Below are 12,977 nucleotides of genomic sequence, written 5' to 3'. Positions count from 1 at the left end.
ATTCAAAGAACATATGTGTGTTTTCGAGATGAGAAAACATCCCCATAGAGCCGCATGAGTCACCGAACACCTCTTATGTTCTTAAATGGAGGTGCTGTGAGGAAATGCATTGCACACAGGCTGCATCTCTCACACAAAGTGGTATTTTTTTACTCTGAGCAGGGGTGGTGTTGCTAGACATAAAGCTCTACTGGGGTAAATATATATATATATATATATATATATATATATATATATATATATATATATATATATATATATATATATATATATATATTTATTTTATTATTTTTTTTTAATAAATATTTATTATAAATAAAAGTATTCTTGTTATCATACAATTATTGTTTTAAATAATCTTAAATGTAACTGGAAAACAATGTTTAGACACAACTGTGATATGCTAAGATCATTTAAGAAATCTTTTGCATAAATATTAATATGAAGTAAATCATATCTCAATACATTTACTGGGGCACTGGAGATATTTACTGGGGCACGTGCCCCAGTAAATTGGGTCTAGTGACTCCCCTGCTCTGAGGTGTCTTTGGGGTTTGTTTTTTGCTTGCTCTCTTAAAATTAAAGGTTGCAAAAAGAAACATTTGTAGTTCCTCAAAAAGTTCTTGCAGTCCTTCAAAGAACATTCAGTGTTAAAGAACTTTTTTTTTACACCATAAACAACATTTCTGTGGAGTTGAAATGGTTTTTGGATGTTAGATTTGCTTCACATAAACATTCACACACAATTCTTTAGCTTAGTTCCTGATTTATCAGAGGTCGCCGCAGCTGAATGAACTGCCAATTACTCTGGCATATGTTTTTATGTAATGTAATGTGTATATATATATTGCGCTTTTTTATTGTGTGTGACCATACACCCAAAGCGCTTCACAATCATGAGGGGGGTCTCTCCACACCACCACCAGTGTGCAGCATCCACTTGGATGATGCAACGGCAGTCAAAGGACAACGGCACCAGTGTGCTCCCCACTCACCAGCTATTGGTTGAGTGGAGAGACGGTGATAAAGCCAATTTGGTGGATGGGGATGCTTGGGAGGCCATGATGGGTAAGGGCCGATGGAGGGAATTTAGCCAGGACACCGGGGCTACACCCCTACTCTTCACGAGAAGTGCCATAGGATTTTTAATGACCACAGAGAGTCAGGACCTCAGTTTAACGTCTCATCTGAAAGATGGCGCTCACTGACAGTAGTGTCCCCTTTACTTTCCCGGGGCATTAGGACTCACAAAGACTGCAGGTTGAGCATCCCCTGCTGGCCTCACTAACGCCACTTCCAACAGCAACCCCCTTAGCTCAAATTTAAACTCATACTACAACTATCACACTATCAATAAGCAGTAGTTAGTCGTATGTTAATGGGAATATTTGTTATTGTTCATTCCTTCATTTTCTTTTCAGCTTAGTCCCTTTATTAATCAGGGGTTGCCCCAGCGGAATGAACTGCCAACTTCTCCAGCATAGGTTTTACGCAGCAGATGCCGTTCTAGCTGCAACCCATCATTGGGAAACACCCATACACACTCATTCACACACACTATGGCCAATTTAGCTTATTCAATTCACCAATAGTGCATGTCTTTGGACTTGTGGGGGAAAACAGAGCACCCGTAGGAAACCTACGGGAACACAGAGAGAACATGCAAACTCCACACAGAAATGCCAACTGACCTAGCCGGGACTCAAACCGAACTCCAACCTTCTTGCTGAGAGGTGACATCGCTAACCACTGAGCCACCGCACCGCACCGCCCCTTATTGTTATTGTTGAATATCTGTTATTTGATCTGAAGTGTAACCTAAAAGCTTTCATATATGTTCTAAAAAAAAAAAGAAGATCAAACTGAGCATCAGAAAAGGGAAGAAATGCAAAACAAATAGTTTGACCCAAACAGGCTAGTCTGAGCATTTCAGAAACTGCTGATCTGCTCACACTTTTACACACAGAACCATCGGTTAACAGAGAATGTTCTGGAAAGAAAAGGTCTGAACACGTGTCAGCTAACAACAACAAACTGAGGTTGCAGTTCATATAGGGTCAACAAACCTACATTAGTCGTGATTTCTGCTGTGACATTCAGACGGTATAGGGTCAGAATTTGTCAGAAACTACATGAAAGCATGGATCTATCCTCCCTTGCGTTAGCGGTTCATGCTATTGGATGTTGATATTTCCTTTGCATATTTTGGGCCACTTAATGCCAACTGAAAAACATACTCACACATAAAATTAAAGTAATTAATTCACCCAAAATGAAAAATGTTATTAATTACTCATGCTCATGTTGTTCCAAACCTCATGAGACATTCATTCATCTTCAAAACACAAATTAAGGTACTTTAGGTGAAATCTGATAGCTCTTTCACCTGCATAGACAAGGTTACTGACTTGTTCCATATCCAAACAATGGCCAGAAGTCATTCAAGATACAGAAAAAAGCCTGAAAATCCTCCTCAAATCAGATCAAACAGTATGCTTTCAGTGGTTTAATCAGAATGCTATCAAGCTATGGGATCATTTTTGTGCACATAATGACTGAGTAATGACTTTATTCATTAACAGTTTATGTTAAACAGTTTCTTCAATGTGCAGTGAAGTATACATTGGAGGTTTAAAACAAAGCACAGACACATTTGAAGAAATACTGATATGCGGCCAAACAAACACATGAATGTGCACCCTATACTGACACTGAGCAGAACAAACTGCTCAATTAAGCCTATTTTGTTTGTTTTATGTGTGCACAAAAGTATTCGCCTAGCTTTTTAATATTCTCATTGAAGCACAAAAGACAAATGATCTGTTTTGAAGATGTTTTTCTTACATTTCTGGACCATTGTTGTCTGTGGAGGAGGAGGGAACTCTCAGATTTCACCTAAAGATCTTAAGTTCCATTCTATATACAGGTTTGAAATGACAGACGGGTGCACATTTAATAATATAATTCTAATTTTTTGGTGAACTAACCTTTAAATATTTAAAATGTGTTCTCCTTGACTATGCACAGTTTTAATGCGAGCATATAATTGTTTCTGTCATGTTCTAGAGTCGAGTACTGACAGAATGGATATTAACAAATGATAAAACACACTAGAAATCTGTAAAATTCAAAGAGCTGTGTGATAAAAGAAGACAGAAATAGGACTTATTATATATGCAGACAGTCATTATTACTGTTTGAGATGTTATGAAGTTCCCCATGAGGAGAGGAGCTCTTTTCAAATTCCCTTTCAGAGCATTAAAAATGTAGCCCAATAAAGAAAGAAGGCTTCTTCAGTGAAACGTGATAAACCTATACTCCATGCTAGGAAGTGAACAACGCTGAGCAAAACATTTCCCATAGCTTCAAGTGTTTCTTCAGATTGAAAATATTTTGCACCACAAAATGCAATTTGAGAATGTCACACCTGCACTGCAAACTGCATCTGCAAAACTGCTGGTGTGCAGATGATCACAGGCAATCAAGATGCTACTTAGACACTTTACTGCAGGAAACTTCTATAGCATAGCATTGTCCTCTAAAATGCTTTAATGTGTTGTAATATACAGTGAAAAACAAAACTGGAGAGCAATACATTTACAAAGTTTTAAATTTTAAGGTCTGCTTAGTCCTATTTGAAGATAATCTACTGCAAAAGGCAAGTAAGGAGTAATTAATAACCTTAAAGTTACAAGTGACTTGTAGAGCTGCGCATTGATGGACTACTCTTCAGTGTTTGGACTCTCAACAGTGAATATTAAACTCTGAAAACTGAACTGACACCATTTCAATTCACTATAATCTTCTATGTGAAGCTGCTTTGACTTCTACACTGTAAAGCGCTATCCAAATAAAGATGAATTGAATTGAACATATAATCTAAACAGTATATACCTTTTTATAGTCATTGAAGTACACAAAGACTCTTTATAATGGCTCACCATCTTGCAGAATCAGTGAGATCTGAAAATTGAATAAATTGTCAAAATCAAAACGATCTATATTTGCCAAGTGTGTGAAACACAATTTTTTGTGGTGTACAACAGTTCAGGGTATGTGCATATCGACACAAAAGGACTGAAAGGACAATTTAAATAAGTGAGAAATAAAGTAATAAAATATGTACACATATACACACGTGACATCTAGATCAGTGTTTCTCAACCACGTTCCTGGAGGTCCACCAGCTCTGCACATTTTCCATATCTCCTTAAATAAACACACCTGATTCAGATTATCAGCTCATTGACACAGACCGAAAGACCTGTAGTGGGTGTGACTGACAAAGGAGACATACAAAACATGCAGTGCCGGTGGACCTTCAGAAATGTGGCTGAGAAACACTGATCTAGAGAATTTATGTGCTATATATATATATATATATATATATATATATATATATATATATATATATATATGGTTCATCGCCACACTGGAATAAAGCACCAACTTATCCAGCATATGTTTTACGCAGCGGATGCCCTTCCAGCAGCGACCCATCACTGGGAAACTCCCATACACACCCATTCACACACACTCATATACTAAGGTCAATTTTAGCATACCCAATTCACCTGTACCACATGTCTTTGGACTTGTGAGGGAAACCGGAGCACCTGGAGAAAACCCACGTGAACACGGGGAGAACATGCAAACTCCACACAGAAACGCCAACTGACCTAGCCGAGGCTCAAACCAGCAACCTTCTTGCTGTGAGGCGATCATGCTACCTACTGCGCCACCGCGTCACCCCTATATATACAAAGATATGAATTTACTTTTGGCTTTTTAGGTTACCGAAATCATAAATACAATAATAATACACTACCTGACAAATGTCTTGTCGTTGATTCCAGTTGTAAGAGCAACAAATTACTTAACTTCTAGTTCTTCATTTGGAAAAGTGGCAGGAGGTAGATTTTTCAGATGAATCATCTGTTGAACTGCATCCCAATCATCACAAATACTGCAGAAGACCTATTGGAACCCTTCACCTATTGGTGAAGCAAAAATCATGGTTTGGAGTTACATTCAGTATTGAGGCGTGTGAGAGATCTGCAGAGTGGATGACAAAATCAACAGCCTGAGAGATGAAGACATTTGTGCTGCCTAATACATTACAAACCACAGGAGATGGCAAATTCTTTAGCAGGATAGCGCTCCTTCTCATAAATCAGCCTACGCATCAAAGTTCCTGAAAGCAAAGAAGGTCAAGGTGCTCCAGGATTGGCCAGCCCAGTCACCAGACATGAACATTTTTGAGCATGTCTGGGGTAAGATGGAGGAGGAGGTATTGAAGAGGAATCCAAAGGATCTTGATGAACTCTAGGAGTCCTGCATGAATGCTTCCTTTGCCATTCACTTTATTAAAAAGTTATTTGAGTCATTGCAGAGATGTGTGGATGCAGTTGTCTAAGCTCATGGCAGTCATACACAATATTAAATCTTTTTCCACTACACCATGACTTTATATTCTATACTGTACTTTATTTCTGTTAAGTGACAAGACTTTTGTCAAAGCAAAGTCAGACCTTACTGTCCTATTTAAATAATTATAATGGCATGATCATATTTTATTTTGGTAAAATAAGCGTAATCTAGAGGCCTTTGTCTTTCCTATAAGCCACTTCTGAAACCAAATAATCAACTAGAAGTCAAGTTATTATTTGTTGTTCCTAAAACTTGAATAGGCGACAAGACTTCTGTTATAGTGTACAATAATAGTACCGTATTGTTTATTACCATGACAAAAACAGGTAGCAACTAATGATGTGCTAGCTACTCAAGTTGGATATTGTAGGTTGTTCTCTAAATAGTATCTATAAAGTGTACTGTAACTTTAATATATTGAAATATATGAATTAATTATATATTTAATTATATTGAATACGTTCAATATATGAAGGCAGTGTGAAACAAGGAGGTTGGCAGGTATGGATGAAAAGGTATGAACCACAATATTTACATCCTTGTTAAAAAGAGGTCATGCATGGAGTTCTTTGTCATCAAAACAGGCTGGAGGGAAACATCACCCCTGGAACCCCCGCAGAATTTTTTTTAAATTGTAATTGTTTAAATGTATAGTTCATTTTATGAGGGATTTAGTCACAGTCAAGTTGTTTTAAACCTGACTTGCTTTTTTTCTGTTGAGCACAAAAGAAGATATTTTGGGAAATGTCTCAGTGTTTTTTGTCTATTCAGGAGGAGCAGCTACAACTGTTGCCGGCATTCTTCTTAATGTCTTCTATTGTGTTCACTGAAGAAATAAAGTCATGCTCGTGTTGAATAATATGTATGAGGGTGAGTGAGTACATGATGACAGACTTTTCAGTTACAAATAAGTCTTAGACTCTGATTGAGTTTTAAAACTTCCCTTTTCACTAGATACTAAAAATCCAGTTTACTTGCCAAACGGAAAAACAAAACTGAAGATTGGGACAAATTTCTGCATCACTAAGTGGAAACTTCTCTTTGGTTTCTCAGGAAGATGTCACATGCAGGCGTCATGAAAGTGACCACACAGCTTAACCACAAGACAAGATCATAGACAGGGCCTGTTTACTTTTAGCAGGTAAAATAAGTTGAGTGAGTGAGTGATTTTATTTTATATCTGGGGTAAAACGGTAGTAAATATTGGTAGATTTGTCCTACAAAAAAAAAAGAAAAAAGATTTATTGTTGCTCGCGCCTTTTCAAAATTTTTACTATGCTGCCCCTTACTGGACAACTCACGCCATTACTATCAAAAACTTGTATTATGTCTGAAAATTATATTCGTTAACATTTTCAATTGCATCTAACATTTGCATTTTTCAACATTTGAGAGCACTCGATTTGCATTGCAACAAGTCTGTTAGCAATAAAAAATACTGCATAGGTACAATACTAAACAAACAATTAAACAAATAAATAAATTAATAAATGTATACATCTATAATTAAGAGTAAAAAAATTATAATTAATCTATTTATTATAATTACAGTCTTTTGGGATTTTGTACTGCTACATATGGGTTTATAAAGCTAAAATGTCATAGATTTGTCTGTATTCTGTTATACTTTATTATAATTTTATTATATCTATCAGTGGTGTAGTCCTAAAAAAAAGGTGGTATACTATTACCCACCCAATCCAAATTTTAAAAGTATAGGCAAAGAAACGATAATTGTCAATGTTTCTTTGATTCATTAGCTATATATATATATATATATATATATATATATATATATATATATATATATATATATATATATATATATATATATATATATATATATATATATATATATATATACTAAAGATCAGTTACCTGTAACTATTAACTTTTCCAGCTTTCTTTGAAATTTCTTCTTTTGTGTTCAACAGAATAAAAAAGACAAACCAGTTTGGAACAAGTAAAGACTGAGTAAATGATGACAATTTAAATTTTTTTTAGTGAACTATTCATTTAAAAGGGGCAAATATTTAAACAAATTTATTAATTATAATCCCAATTCAATGATTTATGCGTAGGTAATAGTGACCCCAGCAGAGCCGGACATTGTAATTAAATGTATATGAGCCTATATATATATATATATATATATATATATATATATATATATATATATATATATATATATATATATATATATATATATATATATATATATATATATATATATATATATATCATTCAGCTGATTTGTTGAGATATTCGAAAAACTCATGAATTGCTCTCACGGTTGCTGCAGTAGTCAGGGGGCAGGGAATGGCGCAAGTTAAACAAAAATGCACCAACTGCAACAAATTAAGATGCGAGTTAAAAAACATTTGGTATACGGTTAAAGGAGATGCGAATACACTCAAATTAGGAACGTTTATTCAACAAAACAAGTGAGTATACCGAGGGTATGATCCTCAGAAGTCGTAAACCCAAACAGCTCGTGGAAAAAAGTAGGCATACTAAGCATACATGAGTATAGCAAGGACTACACCATTGATATCTATATTATATACAAAATAATGGATAGCTTTCAAATAAGCAATGCTACTGTAAAAAATAACAAAAGAAAAGGAAATAAAATAGAAAAAAGGACAAAAAAGATGAACACAGTTGAAATGAGGCCAAAATATTTTTTAAAATAATTATTGAATAACTTATTGTAGACATTTGTGAGCATTCAATTTCCATAGTAACATGCAAGTCTGTAAGCAATAAAATTACTCATTAGATACAAATCAAACAATAAAAAACAACAAAAAATTATAATTAAGAAGAATTTATTTATACATAATTATATATTTATAGAATTTATTTATACATAATTAAAAGTTAAAAATAAATCTGTTTATTATAATTACAGTTTTTGGGGATTTTGTACTGTTATATCTGGGTTTATAAACCTAAAATGTCATAGATTTGTCTGTGTTTTGTTGTACTTTATTATACTTTTATTATACCTATATTGCTTTAAATTACAAATTAATGTATAGCTTTCAAAAGAGGAATGTTATTGTAAAAAAGAACAAAAAATAGGAAATAAAATGGAAAAAAAGAACTAAAAAAGATGAACACAGTTGAAATGAGGCAAAAATATATATTTTTAAATATTTTTAAAATAATTATTAAATAAAAAAAAATGTCTAAAATAATAGTAATTATTGTAGACATTTGAGAGCATTCGATTTGCATTGTAAAACGCAATCTGTAAGCAATAAAAAACACTCCATAGAATACAAAACAAACAAACAAAACAAAATAAAATGTTATTATTTAATTAATACTTTTATTTATACATAATTAAAAGTAAAAAACCAAAACTATTTATTATAATTACAGTCTTTTGGGCTTTAGTACTGTTAGATCTGGGGTTATAAAGCTAATATTTCATAGATGTGTCTGTATTTTGTTATACTTTGTTTTGTGATATTCTCCGGCTTAGTCTCTATATTGATCAGGGGTCGCCACAGCAGAATAAACTGGGTTGCAACCCATACACACTCATACACTACAGCCAATTTTAGTTTATTCAATTCACCTATAGTGTAGGTTTAGACTGTTGGGCAAACCGGAGCACCTGGACGAAACCCATGCGAACACAGGAAGAACATGCAAACTCCACACAGAAATGCCAACTAGCCCAGCCGGGACTCGAACCAGCGACCTTCTTGCTGTGAAGCTATAGTGCTAACCACTGATCCACTGTGTTGCCCTATGATATTGATTATGTTAAAGGATAAATTAATTTATAGCTGTGAAAAGAGGAGTGTTATTGTAACTAAAAATATGAACAGTTTAAATGAGCTGAAAATATTTGTAAAAAAATTTTATTAAATAACTTATTGTAGACTTTTTTTAAAAGGAAGAATGATAAGATAAAATAAAATAAACTCAATGAGACTAAGATCACGAAGGCCTATGTCTTTCAAGTATTACCATAGTATTTTGGTGGAAAATTGGGGAAATTGTAGTTGGCCTACATTTAATAAGAATAAGGTTTTTATTATTATAAATTAAAATAAAATACTAAATTACATGAAAATATGCAATAATTTCTTAACATTTTAAATAAGATGTTTTTGCATAAACTATTGCCTGTTTGTAAAAGGGAATGGTGCTAGACCTAGGCTAAAGGTTTACTGTTATTATATTTGTCCACTCTGCATATCTTCTGAGACATTTATTCAAACAAGATGAGAATACTTCGTTTATTTCCTAGAAACATTCCACCTCGGGGTCACAGTCACATTTCTCCAGTATTAGCCCACATGGGGGGCACATTCCGCCGGTTTTATCGCTTTCAGTAATTCAGCAGCACACGTAATCTCAAAATGACTGAAATACACGCTTAATTCTGCTCCACGTTGCCTAATGGCTGTCTAGATAGACTTTCACGGCCACGAAGAGGCGATGTTTGTGAAATAAACAGTTTTAAGAATGAAGACCAGTGAGTTTGGTCACACCCTTTGGCTTGTCTCGCCCCTCCTGAGCAGGATGAATGTGCAGACGGAGCGCCATGTTGAACGCTGTGGGAGTCACACACACATACGCGCGCGCACACACATACACAAAACACTAACGCGCACATCCACACACCGCCTCGACCGTTTACTACTAAATAAAGTTTATAGCTCTCTCGCACGACTAGTTTGTACCTATGCCGGGTGTCACCCCCGGTCGTCAGTGGCCCTAGAGCTTTGGTAAGTTACTGTTTTTGTCTTCTAGTCGCTTCTCTGTCTCACTGTGGCGATATCTCCAGCGAGCACCGCACATCCATTTCGGATTTAAGTTTAACTAATTATGGAGGTTTTTACATAATCACACTTGCGAAAGTGATTGAGTGTGATGAAGCCTGGATTTTGGGGGCGTTTTAGATGAATTGGAAAGATATTTGGTTAAACTAGCAAGTTATTAGTCGGAGCATAGCCACAGTTAGCTAGCCTAAGCGGCTAATACATAAACTCACTTTATAGCTTTTAAAGAACCGGGCTATCTAAAAATAAATACCAAACCAGCACAATTTGTCTGCGCCAAGTCGTGCAATGTTTTTGACCATGTTATATTATGTGCATGCAATAGTTTAGTTTCTAAAAAGTTCCCTAAGTTAATGAAACTTTCGTCGCGGTTTTAGTAGCTTGCTAGTTAGCAATTAAAGGTTAGAGGGAGACCGTCGAAAGTCGTACATTTTTATCTGTTAAAGTTTTAAAACACACACAGGTGTTTAATCAAACGTTTAACTAACAATTTTGATCAATAAACCAATGTTTTATTACTTTAAATGTCAGTGTTGAAGTTAGCATAATACTTCAATAACGTTTGTAATCGGCCTTGTTTGGTTAAACCAATGGTAACAGGTCCTCTTTGGGATTTTGCTGGTATAACATTACTATAAATATATACTTAAAATAGTTGTGAACACTGATTTTCTATTAATCTCTGTAAACTTAGTCTATAAGCTGAATGTGTAATTACCTTGTCTTATGTTGGTATCTTATATAAATATTTTCTTATGACTTAACTTGAGTTTATTCAGTCCTTTCTTTAAGTATTCAACAAACACTTTCTTCTGTAGATTTACGTACAGTGTTCTTGGTTTAGTTTTGCTATAGGTGTGTTTGTGAGAGTACTGTTATAGCCACAAATCCTTTGCTTAAGTTTTTGTAAAGGCGGATTTGTGGTTTGACCAGTTTGTTTTGTGGACAGTGTGACCGGACAGAACAGTATTATCATTGTAACACTGACATTCACACAGTTCCTTCGTTTATCTCCTGCCGGACACACCCGAGATTGAGGAGCATCTGTGTCTGTTGTTTCTATGATCCGTTTCTGCAGCATATGCATCTTTATCTTGTAGTGTTTTGCTTCCTGTAATTAGACAAACCGAGTCTCTAGAGGACAACCGAGCAAGAGGCGATCATCTGCCTTAATTTAGAAACTAAAGTGGAGTTCATAATTTGTCAGGTCCTTTCTTACTTGTTTAGAGATTGAATGTACTATAATAGTGATACCTAACCCTAAATTTTAAGGGCTATGACTGAGAGGTTTTATATATAACAGAGTTGACTTGAAGTGGTAGAACCGGCTTGATTACCTGTATGTGGTAATCATGCGCTGGCTTATATAACATTTAGCCTTTTTTTCAGTTTGACCCCGCAGGGTTGATCCTATGGAGTAACTCAAGATGTGGGTATCCCTCCAAATTTCCGCTTCTAAACTTCTTTTACCATGCAAAGTGCTTTTTTTTTACTGCTGGATTGGCTGTACCAAAGCAAAGCTTTCTGTAGCGCTTCCACAATGGTTTCTTGAAGACGTGAGACATGCTGGCACTTGCTGTGTATGCTATCTTTTGTTTGAATTGAGTCATATCTGGGCAACCTGTCCTTCACAGCAGTGCTAGCTCTTGGCGTGTTTTTTTTATGCACGATTAGTATTCTTTTGTGGATGTCACAAGCATTGGCATGACCTGTACATGTGAAATGATGGAGGAGTAGGTCACATCAATTGCTGTGTGCAGAAAGGTCAAATTATTATCATGTCCTACGTAGGGCCTGCTGGTTTTCATTTTGGTTTCTGTATGCCTGGATGTTATTTGCATTGGGTATTTACAATAGCTCGTTTTTACCATGTGAAACCAACAGTAACCTTTAACATCTAGTAAAATGAACCAAAAATATTGAAATCCCTGAGCTTGAAAGATTGTTGTTTGAGTCAGATGAACTCTAATGGCCCGTTTCCACTGATTGGTAGTACTGTACAGGTCCCATTTATCAGGCTTGTGTTTCCACGGTCTAAAGAGTACCAAGGGTACCCTTTTGATGGGCGTGGTGTATGACAGAAAGTTTCAGTCGCCGTCATTCTCGCTCGAGGAAATGTCAAAGTAAAGCTGTATGGGTCGCTCGCTTATCATACGAGAAGCACTTCTCACAAAACAGATGCTTTGTACACATAAATACTTGTGTAAAAATGTTTATTACTAACTTTTCTATGAACATAATTTGATTATAACTGCAGATCAATGGTGGTGCGAAATGGCCTACTGTAACATCTGCAATTATATAAATAAATACAACATATATGAACACATACAGCCCCTTACAATCTCCGATATGTTACCAATTACAGAAAGACTGCACACAACTTACATTTAGTCTTTATTGGGGTTCAAAAACAACATGCAACATAGCGAGTGAGAAGGATGGAGAAATTGGGCCAAATGTCTTCAAAAGAGATCATTTCTAATTTAACAAAACCTTTTTTTGTTTGTTTGTTTTATTGCTGAGCTACAAAAAAAGCAAACTGAAATGAATTAAATGTTGTAAATAAATCAGATTTTATAAAATGTTAGTAACATCACTCGACTATGCAGAAGACATCTGTGCGCAAATCAAGGCAAAAACTAGTGTAACTCCATTCTGTTAGAAATTAGATTGTTTTTGACTAATAAATTTATTATAAAATGTAAAAACAAAATGCTGTATTAATAATAAATAAATTAA

General features: G+C 35.1%; 1 protein-coding gene across 1 annotated transcript in view; it reads left to right on the top strand.

Moving 5' to 3' along the window:
* Positions 1-9,993: 9,993 nt before the first annotated feature.
* epn2 (epsin 2) overlaps positions 9,994-12,977 on the top strand; it is a 37,389-nt gene continuing 34,405 nt past the window's right edge. The window contains exon 1 of the mRNA XM_056453999.1: positions 9,994-10,181. The gene's annotated coding sequence lies outside the window, so the exon portion shown is untranslated. The remainder of the gene's footprint in view (positions 10,182-12,977) is intronic.

This window comes from Danio aesculapii, chromosome 3 (genome assembly GCF_903798145.1).
Source record: "Danio aesculapii chromosome 3, fDanAes4.1, whole genome shotgun sequence".
In the NCBI taxonomy this organism is placed as follows: Eukaryota; Metazoa; Chordata; class Actinopteri; order Cypriniformes; family Danionidae; genus Danio; species Danio aesculapii.
This window is presented reverse-complemented; position numbering and strand designations above follow the sequence as displayed.